This window comes from Balaenoptera musculus, chromosome 6, assembly GCF_009873245.2.
Source record: "Balaenoptera musculus isolate JJ_BM4_2016_0621 chromosome 6, mBalMus1.pri.v3, whole genome shotgun sequence".
In the NCBI taxonomy this organism is placed as follows: domain Eukaryota; kingdom Metazoa; phylum Chordata; class Mammalia; order Artiodactyla; family Balaenopteridae; genus Balaenoptera; species Balaenoptera musculus.
The window spans coordinates 38096404-38115118 of record NC_045790.1 but is presented as its reverse complement, the minus strand read 5'-3'; positions in this window follow the sequence as shown (position 1 = coordinate 38115118).

The following is an 18715-nucleotide window of genomic DNA, read 5'->3' as shown; positions in this document are numbered from 1 at the left end:
GATGAAAGAAATGAAAGAGGATACAAACAGATGGAGAGATATACTGGAAGAATCAGCAGTGTGAAAATGACTATACTACACAAAGCAATCTACAGATTCAATGCAATCCCTATCAAATTACCAATGGCATTTTTTACGGAACTAGAACAAAAAACCTTAAAATTTGTATGGAGACACAAAAGACCCTGAATAGCCAAAGCAGTCAAGGGAAAAAAAACGGAGCTGGAGGAATCAGACTCCCTGACTTCAGACTATACTACAAAGCTACAGTAATCAAGACAATATGGTACTGGAACAAAAACAGAAACATAGACCAATGGAACAAGATAGAAAGCCCAGAGATAAACCCACGCACTTATGGTCACCTAATCTATGACAAAGGAGGTAAGGATATACAATGGAGAAAAGACAGTCTCTTCAATAAGTGGTGCTGGGAAAACTGGACAGCTACATGTTAAAGAATGAAATTAGAACACTCTATAACACCATACACAAAAATAAACTCAAAATGGATTAGAGACCTAAATGTAATACTGGACAGGGTATAACTCTTAGAGGAAAACATAGGAAGAACACTCTTTGATATAAATCACAGCAAGATCTTTTTTGATCCACCTTGTAGAGTAATGGAAATAAAAACAAAAATAAACAAATGGGACCTAATGAAACTTCACAGTTTTTGCACAGCAAAGGAAACCATAAACAAGACGAAAAGACAACCCTCAGAATGGGAGAAAATATTTGCAAACGAATCAACGGACAAAGGATTAATCTCCAAAATATATAAACAGTTCATGCAGCTCAATATTAAAGAAAGAACCAACCCAATCCAAAAATGGGCAGAAGACCTAAATAGACATTTCTCCAAAGAAGACATTCAGATGGCCAAGAAGCACATGAAAAGCTGCTCAACAGCACTAATTATTAGAGAAATGCAAATCAAAACTACAATGAGGTATTACCTCAGACCAGTTAGAATGGGCATCATCAGAAAATCTACAAACAACAAATGCTGGAGAGAGTGTGGAGAAAAGGGAACCCTCTTGCACTGTTGGTGGGAATGTAAATTGATACAGCCACTATGTAGAACAGTATGGAGGTTCCTTAAAAAACTAAAAATAGAATTACCATATGACCCAGCAATCCCACTACTGGGCATATACCCAGAGAAAACCATAATTCAAAAAGACGCATGCACCCCAATGTTCATTGCAGCACTGTTTACAATAGCCAAGTCATGGAAGCAACCTAAATGCCCATCGATAGATGAATGGATAAAGAAGATGTGTTACATATATATAATGGAATATTACTCAGCCATAAAAAGGAATGAAATTGGGTCATTTGTTGAGACGTGGATGGATCTAGAGACTGTCATACAGAGTGAAGTAAGTCAGAAAGAGAAAAACAAATATCGTATATTAACGCATATATGTGGAACCTAGAAAAATGTTACAGAGGAACTGGTTTGCAGGGCAGAAATTGAGACACAGATGTAGAGAACAAACATATGGACACCAAGGCGGGAAAGTGCCCGGGGGGTGGGGGTGGTGGTGTGATGAATTGGGTGATTGGGATTGACATGTATACACTGATGTGTATAAAACTGATGGCTAATAAGAATCTGCTGTAAAAAAAAATAAATAAAATTAAATTAAAAAATAAAAAAAAAGACTTTCAACTTTGGTGGACAGTAATGAATAGTAAGTGGAACAGTGAGTATTCATTATGTAAACGTTCTGGCATTTATAGATTTAAGGCGAAAAATAATTGTAAGGATTGTAGATTTCGCTGGCTTTTGTTAACTTCTCTGGAAACTTTGAAGGAGGAGAATGACACATGTTAACTTTTTTCTCTTACACTGCTGTCTATATTTCCCATATTTTTTTCTCTATTTGCTTGAACATGAATATTTTCCTCCAAAATATTTTTAAGAAGAATAATTCTCTCTTCAGCTGTACCAAAAAAGCTATTAAACACATTTTACATAAAGTTATTTTTTAGTTCTTAAATTTCCATTTCATTTATCTTTACAGTTTCCATTTTACTCCTAAAATTCTCCATCTATGTTTTGTTCCCTTGATCACATTATTTTAAAATCTGTATCCCAAAACATCATTAGTTTTATTTCCTTTGAGTCTCTAATTACTGTAATTTTCTTGATTTCTGTTAAGTCCTCTTGTGTGTCTCATGATTTTTTGATTGATTGTTAAATAAAGTGTATGAAGAATTTTACATATCTTTTTAGGTCATAGAAGGATATCCTTTCATATTTTGCTAAGAAGTTAGACTAGGTGACAATCATCTTAAGCCAATCAAAAACTGAAATGATGGTAAGCTTGTTTTCAGTTCTTTTGAGAAATGGTTTATTTCACAGTTACTGGTAGAACATTCCTATTCTAGGTCCTTGTTAAAAATGTAGCATAATTTACCAGCTTCTTGACAGATCCTGCACTTCACTATTTGTTTCCCCATCTGTATGAGAGTTCAGAAATATGTGATCAACATCTCAGCCTCTAAACAGGACTTTCAAAGTTGGAATTGTTTTATAGGGGAGACACTGTGCCAAATGCTTTGCTTACCTATGTTATCTTCAGGCACCCCCACCCCCGTTTCTTTTAAAATTAGATCTGCTGGCTTTCAGATATCACGAAATAGATTTTTTTCTTAACTGTGTGTCCGTCTGTTCTATTTATTCTTGTAAAAGAGTTAATTTTATACAACCTAGTTCACCATTGTTAGGAACAGAGCTCCTCAAAAAATTTTTTCTCTGTAAGTATCTGAAATACTCATTTTAAAAATATTTTAGGGGCTTGCCTGGTGGCGCAGTGGTTGAGAATCTGCCTGCCAATGCAGGGGACACGGGTTTGAGCCCTGGTCTGGGAAGATCCCACATGTCGCGGAGCAACTAGGCCCGTGAGCCACAACTACTAAGCCTGCGCGTCTGGAGCCAGTGCTTCGCAACAAGAGAGGCCACGATAGTGAGAGGCCCACGCACCGCAATGAAGAGTGGCCCCCACTTGCCACAACTAGAGAAAGCCCTCTAACAGAAACGAAGACCCAACACAGCAAAAATAAATAAATAAATATTTAAAAAAATAATAACAATAAAAAATAAAAATATTTTAGATCTTCTATTATGACATATCTCACACTAAAGACTTTTATATGTAATATACTTACATATAAATAATACTTGCCTTGTTTTTATTGCAGGTATTTAAGGACTGGTAGTTTTTCTTACTCATCTTCATAAATAATCCTGTATGTTAGGCTCTCAATACTAGTTGCTATATTGAATAAAATATTTTTTGTTGTTGTTTTTTGTGTTTTCTTTCTTTATTATCCCCCCGATGCTCTTCAACTAATGCTAATACTGGATCTATCCCAATTTAGCTAAATTTTTTCTTGGTAATAAAAAGAATTTGTTTTTGTTTTATTCATCATTTTTCATTTCCATGGTTTGCACAGCAGTAGAATCACCTGTTGGTTATTTTATCAAATTATAAAATAGTTTTAGATGGTTATGGCATTTACTAATAACATCCTACCTTGATATCTAGTAAATATAATATCCACCTCAATTGACCCACTTGCAAATTATTTTTCTTACATGAAATATTCCATTCTTGATAGCCTAATGCACCCTAGGAAGTACAATTTAAGGGTTATTGTTGTGTCTCCAGAGAGGTAAAATTACCACACATTAAGATTCCAGCCAGTGCCTGATGTAATCACCTGAAAATTTACTACCTACTGGGTTTTATTATTGAAAAAAATAGATGCAATTCTTAAATATTTTGAAGAATATAAACGTAACAAAGTTAGAAGTGATAACTGTACTGTTCTAAAGACAACCAGCTTCTGTTGCCTTCCAACAAAGTAACATATCAGGATGACATTCTAAAACAGTACTAAAATAAGGTTAAAAATACCCCACAAAAGATGTGGTATTACATAAATTAAATATTTAAAAATAACAATGTTAATTTTATAACTTTCTTTGTAAGAAAGATATTTTTGAAATAAAGATTCTTTTTATGACAATTAAAAAAACAGTTTTCATGTTAATAAACTTAGATATTTTAGATATCAACCTAACCCTTTTTCTGGCTTAAGACATAAACTATAAGTTTTATATTTATTTCATGTAATTTGAGGTTAGATATATAGGATATTTTTCTCTTAAAAGATCTGCTTTAAGGGTAACTATTAATTATTTATTTCATTATAGCCACTCCTTGCCTTCAAGAATGAAAACAAAGCAAATTGCTTGGATATATTTTTAAATAAATTTTTTTCAAGTATAACTTACATATAATATAATGTACCCATTTTACATACACAGAGCAATAAATTTTAAAAATGTATTCATCTGTTTACCACAACTCCACACTCTCTGTAGACTATCCACTTAGCCCCTTTGTAATCAGTCAGTTCTAGCCTACCACTGATCTGATTTATGCCATGATAACCTAGTTATGTCTTCTCTAGAATTTTATAAAAATTAAATCAGGTAATATTCACACTCTTGTGTCTGCCTTCTTTTCTCAACTTAATGTTTTTGAGGTTAAAAATCTGTTTTAAATGTAAAACTATTTTAAATATTACTATAATAAAATATTTTAATACAGTAATTATTATTTCTTTCTATACTCAAGATATGAATTATGATATTTAGTTATCTAGAAACCATTTTTTCAAGAATACAATGAAAGCTGTGTTCAACGTGCTCTCTATTGTTCCAGAAGACACACTGGAACCAGTGGGCAGAAGTTATAGGAAAAAAGATGCTTGTTCAACAGACAAAAGTAATGTCTGTTAATTGGAATTGTCCAGCATTTACTGAGATTTACCTACCATTGTGAATTCCCAATTACTACAAATATAAAGTCAAAGATGTCTGATCAGGGTAATCCATAGTTGTCATACTCTCAGAGAAGATGAACTTTAGTCAGTAAAAGAAAACAGAAACACAAACTGAGTATCAGTACAGAAAGTAACCAGTATATAAAGAAGAGTAAAGATGCAAACCATGGGATTTCAAAGGAAAGAGTCCTCTGATACAGAAAATAGGGCCTTGACATACCGGCAGGATTTCATCAAATTGAGACTAAAACTGAAGAAGTATTTTCAGACAGAGAAAACAATATGAACAATGGTAGAGAGATGGACAAAGTGTTCAAGATGTTAAAATATCACTGTTTGGGGAAGGTGAAAGGAAGTAATTGAAAATTTGGCTAGAAATGTAAATAGATCAAAGGCAGACCAAGGAAGTTTTCAGATGCTTACTAACAATGTATCTTTAAGCATTAGGGAGATATTGACAGTTTTACGATACTGGATGGGATGTTTCCTGTTATCTAATAATATTGGTCAATTTCCACAAGGCAATGGTATGCAGAATTGGAGAGAGTTGGAACTCTGGTTAATGTCTGACTTTAGTGAAAAACCTCTAATGGTTCCTCATTATGAAATATGTTGGCCCATAAGCTGCTATAACTGTGTGCATGTGTGTGTGCCTGCATGCATGTATGATGCATATGTTAAGGAAATTCTATCAATTTCTTATTTCTTCAAAGTTTTTAACATTATTGTTGGACAATGTTAAATATCTGTAAGGTAAATGAAAAATATCATATATTTTTCCTTAGCTTCAATAATGAGATAGATTATATTAATATTTCTTTATATTTAGCACACTTGCTTTCCTGGAATAAATCTCACTTAGTCATAGTGTGCTATGTTTTTCCTATGTTCTTGGTCTGTTTTCAAATATTTTATGAGATTTTGCATCAATGTTCATAAGTGAGTTTGCTTGCAGTTTTCTTTTATGGTATAATCTTCTTAAATTTAAGGATCAATATGTACTAGCTTCATAAAACACATGTGAAAGTTTTCATTCCATTTCTATGTTCTGAAATAGTTTAAATAGCTTTATGATGATCTTATTCTTAAAAATTCTCCTGTGAAATTATCTGAGCCTGGTGCTTTCTGTTGGATATGCTTTTAAAAAACAAGCAAACAAAAAACTTGATTTCTACAACAGTATTATGTTTATTTAGATTTTTTATCTACTTAGTAGTCTCTCCTTTTAGTACAGTATTTGATCAGTGTAGATTTTTCTATCTCTACCGTGGTAAAGCTTGAAGAGTTTAATCTTTTTTTTTTTTTTAAATGTGCTTTTCAAATAGAATCGTGCAGAGGAAACTTCTGTTACAAATTTCTGTTTGATTGTGATTCACCCTTGTCATTTTCAATTACTGTTTTTGTAGTTCCTCTTTTTTATTATTTTTGGTTGGACTTGTTAGTGATTCACTTAGTTTGCAGATTTTTTAAACGACAAATTATTTTTTAGATTTATTTTAGTTTTTTCAGATAAATTACAGGTTACCCAGTTAAATGTGAATTTCAGGACAACTTTTTTTTTTAAAGTTTGTCCCAAATTTTGCATGAGCCATACTCATATTAAAACTTATCTGTTTTTTATCTGAAATTCAAATTTAATTGTGCATTCTACATTTTAATTTGCTAAATCTGGCAATCTTATTTATTTGTCCTAATGCTTTATTTGTTTATGTTCTATACATTTTTATCTTTATTAACTCCTTGCTTATCTTCTCTTTTGGTTTACTATAATGTTATTTTCCTATATTTTTGAGGTAGGTGTTTAATCCATCTATTTTATTTATTTTTACTGATATGGGTATTTTATAGTAAAATGTTTCCTAAATAAATGCTTTAGCTCTTTTGATATGATGTATTATCATTATCTTTACATTCAGGAAGTCTGTCATCTTATTTTTATGTTCCTTTTGACCCAAGATTTGTTTAATTTCTTTAAAAAATTCCAGGTGGAAGGGACTTCTAATTTTGTTATAAATTTAAAATGTTAATGTATTATGATAAAAATGCTATTTAGATTATTTCTATTTTTAAAATGTATCAAGGATTTCTTTGTGGTCTAATGTATGGCCAATTTTTCTAAATACATTATATGCCCTTGACCAAAATTCTTATAGGAGTTCAGAATTTGATATTTATATTTCCTTATCAGTTATGGCATTTAGGTCAGCTTATGTTTATTGATTCATTTTGCCTACTTAATCTGTCTTTATGAGGAAGGTATATTAAAGATTTCTTATTTATACTATATGTCTATTTCTTTGAATCTGCTGTACTTTGTATTATGAAACTTATTGCTGTATTACTGGGTACATAAATATTAATAATTACTATCATGGGGTGGTATTTTTGTCTCCTTAAATCCTTTTATTGGTGTGAAATCTATTTAGTCAAATAGGAAGACTGTGACTTCTACTTATTTATTGTATTTACATTTACCTGTTACGCTTTTGTGTCTTTGCCCATCCTTTCACTTTGAACATCTTTTCTGGTTCTGGACTGGTTAAGGACACATATTGATATGTTGGTCTCAATTCTGTATTTTTATGTTTTATTTTTAATATGTATAGTATTTTACAACATACTTTATTTTCTTTTTTTGGCCTATCTTTTGTCATGTAGAAATTTTTTTAAAGTGTGTGTATATTATGTATATTTATTTGTCCAAACATACAAATTATATGTAGATATTATTCTTCTGAATTATTTAAGTATAGATATAAGCCCATTTGTCACCTGATCATCTAGTGTACATTTCTACTTAAAAATGAATATTTTTTTAATATAACGACAGTTAAAGTTCCACAATCAAAGAATCAACATTGAAACAATACTGTTACTAACATAAAATTTATACTTAGATATTGACAGTTGTCACTATAATAGTCTTAGTAAATAAAAGTCAAAGTATATTTATAGTTTGCTATTTTTTTCTAAGTACAAAAGCAAAAGAAAAATATGTAGTATTGCTCATTTGTGCAAGAAATACAGGAAGAGTGAATAAAAACATAATGAAGTTGGTTACATGCAAGAAGTGAAAAGACATGGCATTGAAAGGATAGCAGGAAAGGAACAGGATGGAAAGACAATATTTGGAATATAACTTTCTGTATATTCCTGACTTTTAGAGTCTTGGTAATCTTCCATATAACCAAAAGAGAATGAAAATTACTAAGGATAAGATGCGTGAAACAAAATTGAATATAAGCAAAAAACAAATGAAACTAACTATAGGGAGGGAGAAATTATCTAAGTAAGTTTTAAACATAAGGTTTGAACTATATATTAAGTCCTATGGAACAATTTCAGAAATACTCTATGTGTATTCTGCAACTGAAATAATAAGTGAATATATTTTGGATAATGAGAGCCAGGATTCTCACCACTGGAGTAGGGAATTATATATGTGGAAAGGGGGAAGGCAAGAAGAAGTCTCATCATGTTCAATTGGAATTGGATGGATAATTGTGAATTTATTAGTTCAACATAAATATATACATATATATACATGTATATATGAATATGAGGATAAAGAGTGTCTGGAAATTATGTATTAAATTTTCCAAGCCTGAAATTATTTTAAATGAAAAGGCTTAATATATCCTATTCAACTGACATTATTTAACAATATTTCCCAAATCCTTTTTTTTTTTCCTTTCTGATGCAGATCCTTAAGCTACACTGAAACATAAAATCCCCTTTTCCTTCCTTCAAAATATTTTGCCTCTTTTGGTCTCTTCTGTGATGAAGTATTTCCTGTATTTTCTCATATTTTTGTTATTCTTCTTTAAAATGGAACACATTTGATGAGTTCAAGTAAAATGAGTGAGGCTAGAAAAATCACGACTTCTGTCACAATAATTTCCATCTATTTATCAACTGAACTACTATTCGTGTCTCCAGCCACTTTTTGTTATAAAATTTACTCATTAAAGTTGTTCCATGTCATATTGTGACCATTAAAGTATACTTGATGTCATTCAGTGAAGACAATGACTTTAGAGTTCTAATATCTTTCCTTGTCAGTTACCACAAAAGTGACAAGACTAAAGATGCATCTTGAATATTGCATTTTTCTTCCCTATACAGTGCTCTACACTTAATAAATATTTACAATCTCAGTTGTTTGTCACTAACAATTACGGGACTTATCCAACAGTTTCATTTCTTCAAAATGTCAGTAACTGCTCAGTTTTGTACGCAAAAGTGTGCAATATTTTCCACTGCATTTATAGAAGTTTATTATAGATACAGGGGCATGAATGTAATGGTGTGTTGCAGCTGGCTCATACTGGCTCTCAAGAGCTGACTGGGTATAACTCTTCCTAACTCCACACTCAGTGACAACATACTGATAGCTTAAAATCACCATAGTGAGCAAATTGACAATATAGGAATTGGTAAATGGTATCAACCAGCTCCCCTTCCCTTCCCCCCGCCTGCCCAGGGAGCTGTTTGCTAAATAATTATTAGCACTCTATTGTTCTAAAATCTTGTAGGAATATGGAACATTCTACATTGATAAACTTTAACTGGAAACTTGGAAGTCTCCTCTTCCTTCATTCAGCTTCAGTTACAGTATTCTTGCTGCTTTTCTTAGGAAAGTAGGTTCTCAAAGCAGGGTTTTTGCACTTGCTGTTTCCTCTGCCTGAAATAGTATTTGTCCAGAGAGCTGCATAACGTGTTCCTTTACTCCCTTCACTTATGCCTGAAAAGCCATCAGTGAAGCTTCTCCTGATCACACTATGTGAAATAATTTCCCTGTGTGCCCGCCTCCAACAATCTCCTCCCCAAACAATATACAGCTTTGTTTTACTCAATAGCAGATATCACAGTCTGAAGTACTCCTTATTGATTGCCATTTGATTACTACCTATTTACCACCAAAGCAATGCAATCCCATGACAACAGACGTCCTGCCAATTTTGCTCAAATTTCTATCTCCAAGGTCTAAAAAGTGGCATGTAATTGACACTCAAAATATATGTTGAGTGAATAACAATAATGAAAATAAAACTGTGAATAGTATTTTAAAAATATAAATTATTTTTTATAAAAGTAGTTTAGAAGTATGTATATTCTTAAAAATTGGTGCTTTAATAATATATGTAAGTTCTGTTTCTTATTTATCTCTCAATCTCATCATACATATGCTTTCTTTAAATATTCCTTTATTGTCTTTTTTATCCATATTACTAGATATAGGTATTATATAAATAAACTAGCTATTATAAATGCCACATTGAAGAACTGCTTTCTTCATAAACAACTTTAGGTTTTATGCATAAAAAACGTTTTTTATGTAAAAAGCACATTTTTATGTGTTTTTATGTGTAAAAGAAGTGTTTATACTTCTAATACATGCTTCTTTTATTGAGAAATCATTTAAACTTTTTTGCTAATTAGTGAAATTATATAACAATTTATAGTATAGTGTGTTACTATATGTTCATTAATACTTTCACCAAACTCTCATTGATTATATACCTTAAACATAGTTTCCCTGCGCTAGGAACTTGTTGATATTTTTATTTGCATTTTTTATTAATAGCAAGGCTTACAGAATTGAAATTGTGCAAATTTATCATTTTATAACTGATCCCTACAATGATGCTTACTGTCCCAAATTTATAGGTGATAACACCAAACACCTTTTTGACATATGAATCTGTTTTCCTTGGAAGCAAGAAACATGTCTAATTGACTTTTATCTTCCCAGAAAATGACATCATAGCTGTTAGATAATAAGTGAGAGTCACCATGAATGAATGAATGGATGAATAAATGAATGAATGAATTTTCAGGACACTTGTATTAGATCAGAAAGTAATTTTTATAAGATACAATGCCTGAACACAAATCAAGGACTTCTGACCTCAATCCCATCATTCTTTCTTCAAAGATAAATAGGAAACACTCTGATTTTTTTATTCGAAACAAAATTATGATGACTTGATTTTTTAGGACAGTTTTAGATTCACAGCAAAATTGAGGTGAAGGTACAGATTTCCCATATACCTCTTGACCCCACGTATGCATACCCTTCCACATTATCAATGTCCCCCACTAGAACAATACAGTAGTTACAGTTGACAAACCTACAGTGACATATCATAATCAACATGGTCCATAGTTTATGTTACTGTTCACTTGTAATGTACATTTTTTGGCTTTGGACAAATTTATAATGACATGTATACATCATTACAGTATCATACAGAGCATTTCCACTGCCCTAAAAATCATCTGTGTTCTGCCTATTTATCCCATCCCACTCTCCTCCCAACCCCTAGCAATCACTGGCACTGATTATTCTGATCATACAAGGAAGACAACCAAGGATGATCTCTTGATTTACTAAAAAATATTGATGAGGATTCAAAACTACCTGCCAAACAGAAGAAAAAATTGCTAAGTCAGTTCTATAAGTGTCACCCAAACATCTTTATTGAGTATTTTGGGGACTGAGTTTCTAATGTCTGTATATAACCTGTGTATTTTAACAATAAATTATGTATTCTTAGGATCCAATCACATTGCAAGATTGGATGTTCTTCTACATGTGAAATGTACTTAATAAAACTTTTTTATATAAAAAAATAAAATCACATCAAAAAATTAAATATTTAGGAATGAACCTAAACAAGGAGGTGAAAAACCTAAATGCTGAGAACTATAAAACATTGATAAAGGAAAATGAAGATTATTCAAAGAAATGGAAAGATATCCCATGCTCTTGGATTTGAAGAATTAATATTGTTAAAATGGCCATACTACCAAAATCAGTCTCAAGAGTTAATGGAATCCCTATCAAATTAACCATGACATTTTTCACAAAACTAGAATGAAATTCTAAAATTTATATGAAACTGCAAAAGACCCATAATTGCCAAAGCAATCCTGAGGAAAAAGAACAAAGCTGGAGGCCAGCCCAGACTTCAGACAATACTACAAACCTACAGTAATTGAACAGCATGGTATTGGCACAAAAATATAGGTCAATGAATAGAATAGAGAGCCAAGAAAAAACCCACATGCCTATGGTCAATTAATCATCAACAAAGGAGGCAAGAATATACAATGGAGAAAAGACAGTCTCTTCAGCAAGTAGTACTGGGAAAGCTGGACAGCCCCATGTAAATCCCTCGCACTATACAAAAATAAACTCAGAATGGTTTAAAGACTTAGATAGATATAAGACATGACACCATCAAATTCCTAGAAGAGGGCTTCCCTGGTGGCGCAGTGGTTGAGAGTCTGCCTGCCAATGCAGGGGACACAGGTTCGAGCCCTGGTCTGGGAAGATCTCACATGCCGCGGAGCGACTAGGCCCGTGAGCCACAATTGCTGAGCCTGCGCGTCTGGAGCCTGTGCTCCGCAGCAGGAGAGGCCGCGATGGTGAGAGGCCCGCGCACCGCGATGAAGAGTGGCCCCCGCTTGCCACAACTGGAGAAAGCCCTCGCACAGAAACGAAGACCCAACACAGCCATAAATAAAATAAATAAATAAATAAATATTAAAAAAAAAAAATTCCTAGAAGAGAACACAGGCAAAACATTCTCCAACATAAATTGTAGCAATATTTTCTTAAATAAGGCAAAAGAAATAAAAGCAAAAATAAACAAATGGGACTTAATGAAACTTAAAAGCTTTTGCACAGCAAAGGAAACCATAAACAAAACAAAAAGACATCTGACAGACTGGGAGAAAATATTTCTAAACGATGTGACCAACAAAGGGCTTAATTTCCAAAATATACAAACAGCTCATACAACTCAGTATCAAAAAAAAAAAAAAAATCCAATCAAAAATTGGGCAGAAGACCTAAATAGACATTTCTCCAATGATGACATACAGACGGCCAACAGGCACATGAAAAGATGCTCAACAGCCCTAATTATTAGAGAAATGCAAGTCAAAACTACAATAAGATACTACCTCACACCAGTCAGAATGGCTATCATAAAAAGGCTACAAATAATAAATGCTAGAGAGGATGTGGAAAAAAGGGAACCCTCCTACACTGTTGGTGTGAATGTAAATTGTTGCAGCCACTGGAGAAAACAGTATGCAGGTTCCTTAAAAAACTAAAAATAGATTTACCGTATGATCTAGCAATCCCACTCTTGGGCATATAGCCTGGAAAGACGAAAGCTCTAATTTGAAAGGATACATGCACCCTAATGTTCATATCAGCACTACTGACAACAGCCAAGACATGGAAGCAGCCTAAGTGTCCATCATCAGATATATGGAGAAAGAAGATGTGGTACATATATACAATAGAATATTACTTGACCATTAAAAAGAATGAAATATTGCCATTTGCAGCAACATGGATAGACTTAGAGAATATCATACTACGTGAAGTAATTCAGAGAAAGACAAATATTATATGATATCACTTACATGTGGAATCTAAAAAATAAGACAAATGAACTTATTTACAAAACAGAAACAAACTCACAGACATAGAAAACAAACTTATGGTTACCAAAGGAGAAAGTTGGGGTGGGGGGATAAATTAGGAGTATATGATTAATAGATACAATCTACTATATATAAAAATAGATAAACAACAAGGATTTACTGTATAACACATGGAACTATATTCAATATCTTTTAATAACTTATGATGGAAAAGAATCTGAAAAAAAATATGTGTAACAATCACTTTGCTGTACACCTGAAACTAACACAATATTATAAATCAATTATACTTCAATTAAAAAATAGAAATTTGCCACTTCAAGCCTCAGTTTCTTCACCTGTAAAGTTATTATTTTGGACAGTCCTCTTTCTGAAGATTGTTTTGAGAAATAAATTGCCATAAAATTTGACTGAGTGTAAAACATACTCCTTGACTTCTTATTAGGCACTTATTAAATTTGGGCTCAGATCCTACCTTCTTTAATACACTGATCACCCTCAGGATTCAAATTTCCAATTGATTTTAGTTTAGTTCTAGTTTTTAAAAAATGCACTATTACAAAAGGCAACATAGTTCAATGTTACTTGTTTATGAGCCTTAAGCAACCCTCCCAAACTGCAGGAGACATACAGAGACAGCCACAGGAGACATCGCTTTCTATTTAATAATTTAGACTAATATAAATGAAAAGATTTTAGAAGAACTATTTAAGACACAAATATCTGTATGGTTTTCATTGGAGAAGGCATTACTAATTTGCTCTGGGAAAAGCAGTACATTATTGGACATGAACCTTTTCCCTGTGCAGGTTTTCTCTTGCTTAGCAAAGGTACACAAAGAGAGTTCCAGTTTAATGCCCTGGAAAAGGCTGTCAGTCCCTCCTGAGCTAAGCTCATGCATCTTAATGCAGCATCAGGTTTCCTATAGACGACCACATTTCAGGCCCTTTGACAAAACCCATATAAAAAAGATGTGATGTTCAAGAAGAGGAGGTGGCTTGAATAATTTAACAGCTACATATAGGCCTATGAAATATTAAAGGAACAATAGCGTACAATGGGGAATTTTATAGAGATTCTAGCTTGACATCAGTCTCCCCCTTACATAGTTGGCTATTTGGCTGTAGCAATAGTTAATGTGTTATGATAGTGAGACAGTAATTACAATGGAGTTAATAAGTACTTTAATTAAAGCTAAGCCAGCTTACTGACAGGTATTTTTTTAAAGTTTTTAAAAACTCAAATAATTTAAGCTTTCTTTGGAATATTGAGCTGATACTAAAAACCATTGGAAAGAACATTCTATCCCTGCTATTTTTAAATAAATTTGTTATGAACAAGAACTGTTCAGCCAGCTATGTATTTCCTTTAAAAACATGATAGGCTTTAAAAATCCCTTTGTAAAATGAAAGGCAAGAAAGCAGGCACAGGGTCTCTGAGGTTGTGCTGACACAATGTGAAGAGTCAATGTTTTTCAATTCACATGGTACCTCCACATACTTCATCCCACTTTATAATCAGGAGCGTCTCCATCAGAAACTCAGATTGTACTGCTGATACTCATATAAGGCAGATGGCCCAGACAGGGACTCTCATTTTTCTTAATTGTAAATCTTTGGCTTAGACATCTATAATATGCCTTAAAAGTTTCTAATTGTTTCTAAATATATGTGCCTTTAATTTTCTTCACTTCTTTGGCATAACAATGTGCTTACAAAAACCTGTAATTAGATAAAGGTGTATTTTACCCACTTTAAGTAAAGTAAATGTCTGAGATACCTTACTTAAAAGAAAGTACCATGCTATTTTGCTATTGCTTCTAAGAGGTCTCTGTTTTGCATTTCCTACTACGGTGCACTGAGTTTTTGCTTTGAAGAGACACCTAAAGATGAAGGAAGTGGAGACCAAGGCGCTTGTTTCCCAAAGGGATATTTTCTTGCAATAGCTGTGATTGTGGCTTCATTGTTAGATGGATACTTTAAATCAGTTTAGCAGAGACGATGTGATCCCACCGAATACTCAGGATGTGCTTTATTTTCTTTCAGCACTTAGGGAGATCCACGGTGTGGCCAGGACTATATATGACTCATTCTGTAGAGGCAATGGGTCCACAAAACAATGATTCCTATTCTCTGGACATTAATAGTCTCAGAATAGTCGTAAAGCAAACAGCTAACTGGTGAGGTAACTCTGCTATCAATATAGTCCCTTCACAATGTTTCACAGTTTTTGAATTGCTTCCGCATATATACTTTCAAAGGAAATCTACTGATACTTAGCATAATCCCATGGGGAAGACTTGGAAAGAAGGGGTGCATTCCAAGCAGAAGCAATTCAGCAAACAGACTGGGAATTCAGAGATACATATGACATGGAACATGCCTTTGGGAGCAGAGCCACAGAGCTGGAAGAGCTAATTCCTCTGAAATTGTTGGTAATTCTATTTTCTTTTAAATAGTGTCCAATCTTTCCAGTTTAACTACCATTAGTCTTACCTCTTTTGTTCTAGACTAGTTAAATGGGACAACTGCTGGATCCTATCTATACATTCCCTGTTAATGGTATAGCAAGAAAATTATCATAACTCATTCCTTGATCTTGGTGAAATAATCAATAATAGAACTATTTCACCGATGCATGTCAGTAGAGTATTTCCACGAGATAAACAATACCAATCTGTCAGATTGGCATTTGAAGTGAAATCCAGGCCCACTTAATTCTCACTTTCATCCTTTGATGTACTAGTTTTCTTGGTTTTAGGTAGCACCCACAAAGCTCCAGTATGTGCTATATCCCTCATTAAATCATGTTCTTATCTCATTCCTTAATAGGATAAACAATTTCTTTAAAATCTCCCACATCCCACAGGGGTTGCTTTGATTTTTTATAGTTTAGTTGCTTACATTCTTCTTTTATTTCTACTCATTCTGTTCCTAGTTCATTGAGGTCAAGAATTTTGCCTTAATCACTGGTATACTATTAATGCTATCTCACATGCAATGAGTAGTACTTAGCCAAATTCACTAAATCCATACCATCTTTTCCATTCAAGTTTACTTTTTTAAATTTATTTGTGTTAATATTTAAAAGCTGTATTATTCTACATACTACACATAGACATAACTGCATAATAGTGGGCATCTAATATAAATAATAAAAATGACATAATAAATGTCTGCAAAATTTCAAAGCAGATTTATGTCAGTAAAAGCAGATAAAGATTTTCCCCCAAAATGACTAGAAAACACATGATGAATACATTTTAACATTGAAAGTTAATCCAGTTAATGAAAATAAGCCAATATGTTTTACAGGAGACTTTATATCATTTGAGGGGGCAAAAAGGTCTCTGTGTGTGTGCTTGTGTGTCTAAAACAAGCCATCGATTTTACTGTTTTGCTTTCGCCTAATAGCTAAAATAAGCTATCATGGTAGAAATGAAGCACAACTATCAATGATCAACACACATTTGAACATCTACTGAGTTACTTACTGTTAATATCAAAGAGTAAGACACGTGGTACCTAATATTCAGCACTAGGATTGCAGTATTAAGAGATGAAAGACACTAGGCAGCATTTTCCTCCCTTAGCAAGTGTTCTTTTACCTTGTCTTCAGCGTTCCTCTTTCTTAACCACCTTAAACCCTTTTATAAATAAAGCAGTATTCTACAGATTAAGCTTTTTACAGATTTAAGTGACCGTAGATCTGGATTCTAATCTCAGTTCCGACATCTACTAATGCATTTTGACTGTTCCCAAAAGTTTGTTCTGAGAATCACATAAGATAATACAAGTGAAAATGCTTTGAAAATTATAACACTTTGAATGCATGTGCCTGATTTCATTATAATAATGTTGATGACTTACAGCTTGTTTACTTCGTTAACCTATACTTTTGAATGATCAATTTTATTGGATATCTACAGATTTTCTTGTCTGAAAATGTGGAAATCAGTATTTTTAACTTAAGCTCAGGAGTATCACTTAAAATCTTTATGATTGGGGGCTTCCCTGGTGGTGCAGTGGTTAAGAATCTGCCTGCCAACGCAGGGGACACGGGTTTGAGCCCTGTTCCGGGAAGATCCCACATGCCGCAGAGCAACTAAGCCCGTGTGCCACAACTACTGAGCCTGCACTCTAGAGCCCACAAGCCACAACTACTGAGCCCGCGTGCCTAGAGCCTGTGCTCCACAACAAGAGAAGCCACTGCAATGAGAAGCCCATGCACCACAAACAAGAGTAGCCCCTGCTCGCTGCAACTAGAGAAAGCCCACATGCATCAACGAAGACCCAATGCAGCCATAAATAAATAAACAAATTTAAAATCTTTACAATTGTCATGGTCTCAGCACTAAGCAGTCAGGATAAGGGACGCCTTTTGTAACTCTGGAGTAGATTTCCCTTCAGGTTTGAATCACGAAGGTACATGGAGTAGTGGGTGTTGCTAAGGTAGCTGGATTGGCAAGAGGGGTAGGACTAGCAAGTTACATTAACAACAAATAACAACTAATACAACCATATTGCAGCAAACTAATTGTGTAATTCTAATTATGCTTTCCCAATCGAAAACCCAATTTGATTCTCTATATTATTATTTTAATATTTCTAGTGGTTATGGCCTCACCTTTAAACAATGTACCTAAAGCTCTATTATTTAATTTATGAATTATAATTTAACTTACTGAACCTTTAGAAATAGAAGATGAGTAAATTCAGATCACATGTATTATCCAGCAATGTCCCATTCATCCAATTACATTCTTAAATTATTTTTAATTATGTAACCAGATTAAAGCCATGATTCAAGTTGTCTAGTCTATTAGTACCTCTTCCAAAATTAAAAACAACAAAAATGTGACTCAGTATATGGAAAATAATGTCAAAATTACAGAAATTCTTCATTTGCATTTTTCAAACACCATAAATTAAACATAACTGCACAGGAAATAGCAGAAGATCTATAAATTTCCCTTTATCTACCATTAACTTTTATCACACTCCACATCTATCTTAGCACTGCACTCTATAAAACACCCTGGTACTCTCCTCTTTTATCCATAATTTAATTATTTTGTTTTTTTGTTTTTGTTGTGTTTTGTTTTCCTTTTTAAAACACAATTTCTCTCCAAGGCCAAATATATGTACCAGTTTTTTACTTCCCCATAAATTTCTACATCTCCATCTTTTTTGTTTTTTTTATTTTTCCTGTTTGACTTTTGAAATTCATCATTGCCAACTATGAAGAACAGCTAGGCATGGGCCTCAAAGAAGACAAGGTAAGGAATTCAATCTTTTTTAAGAAGAGAAAATAAAACATTTAAAATACCCATTCAATGGTGCTACTTATTGAATCACTGATACATTATTTCTACTATAAT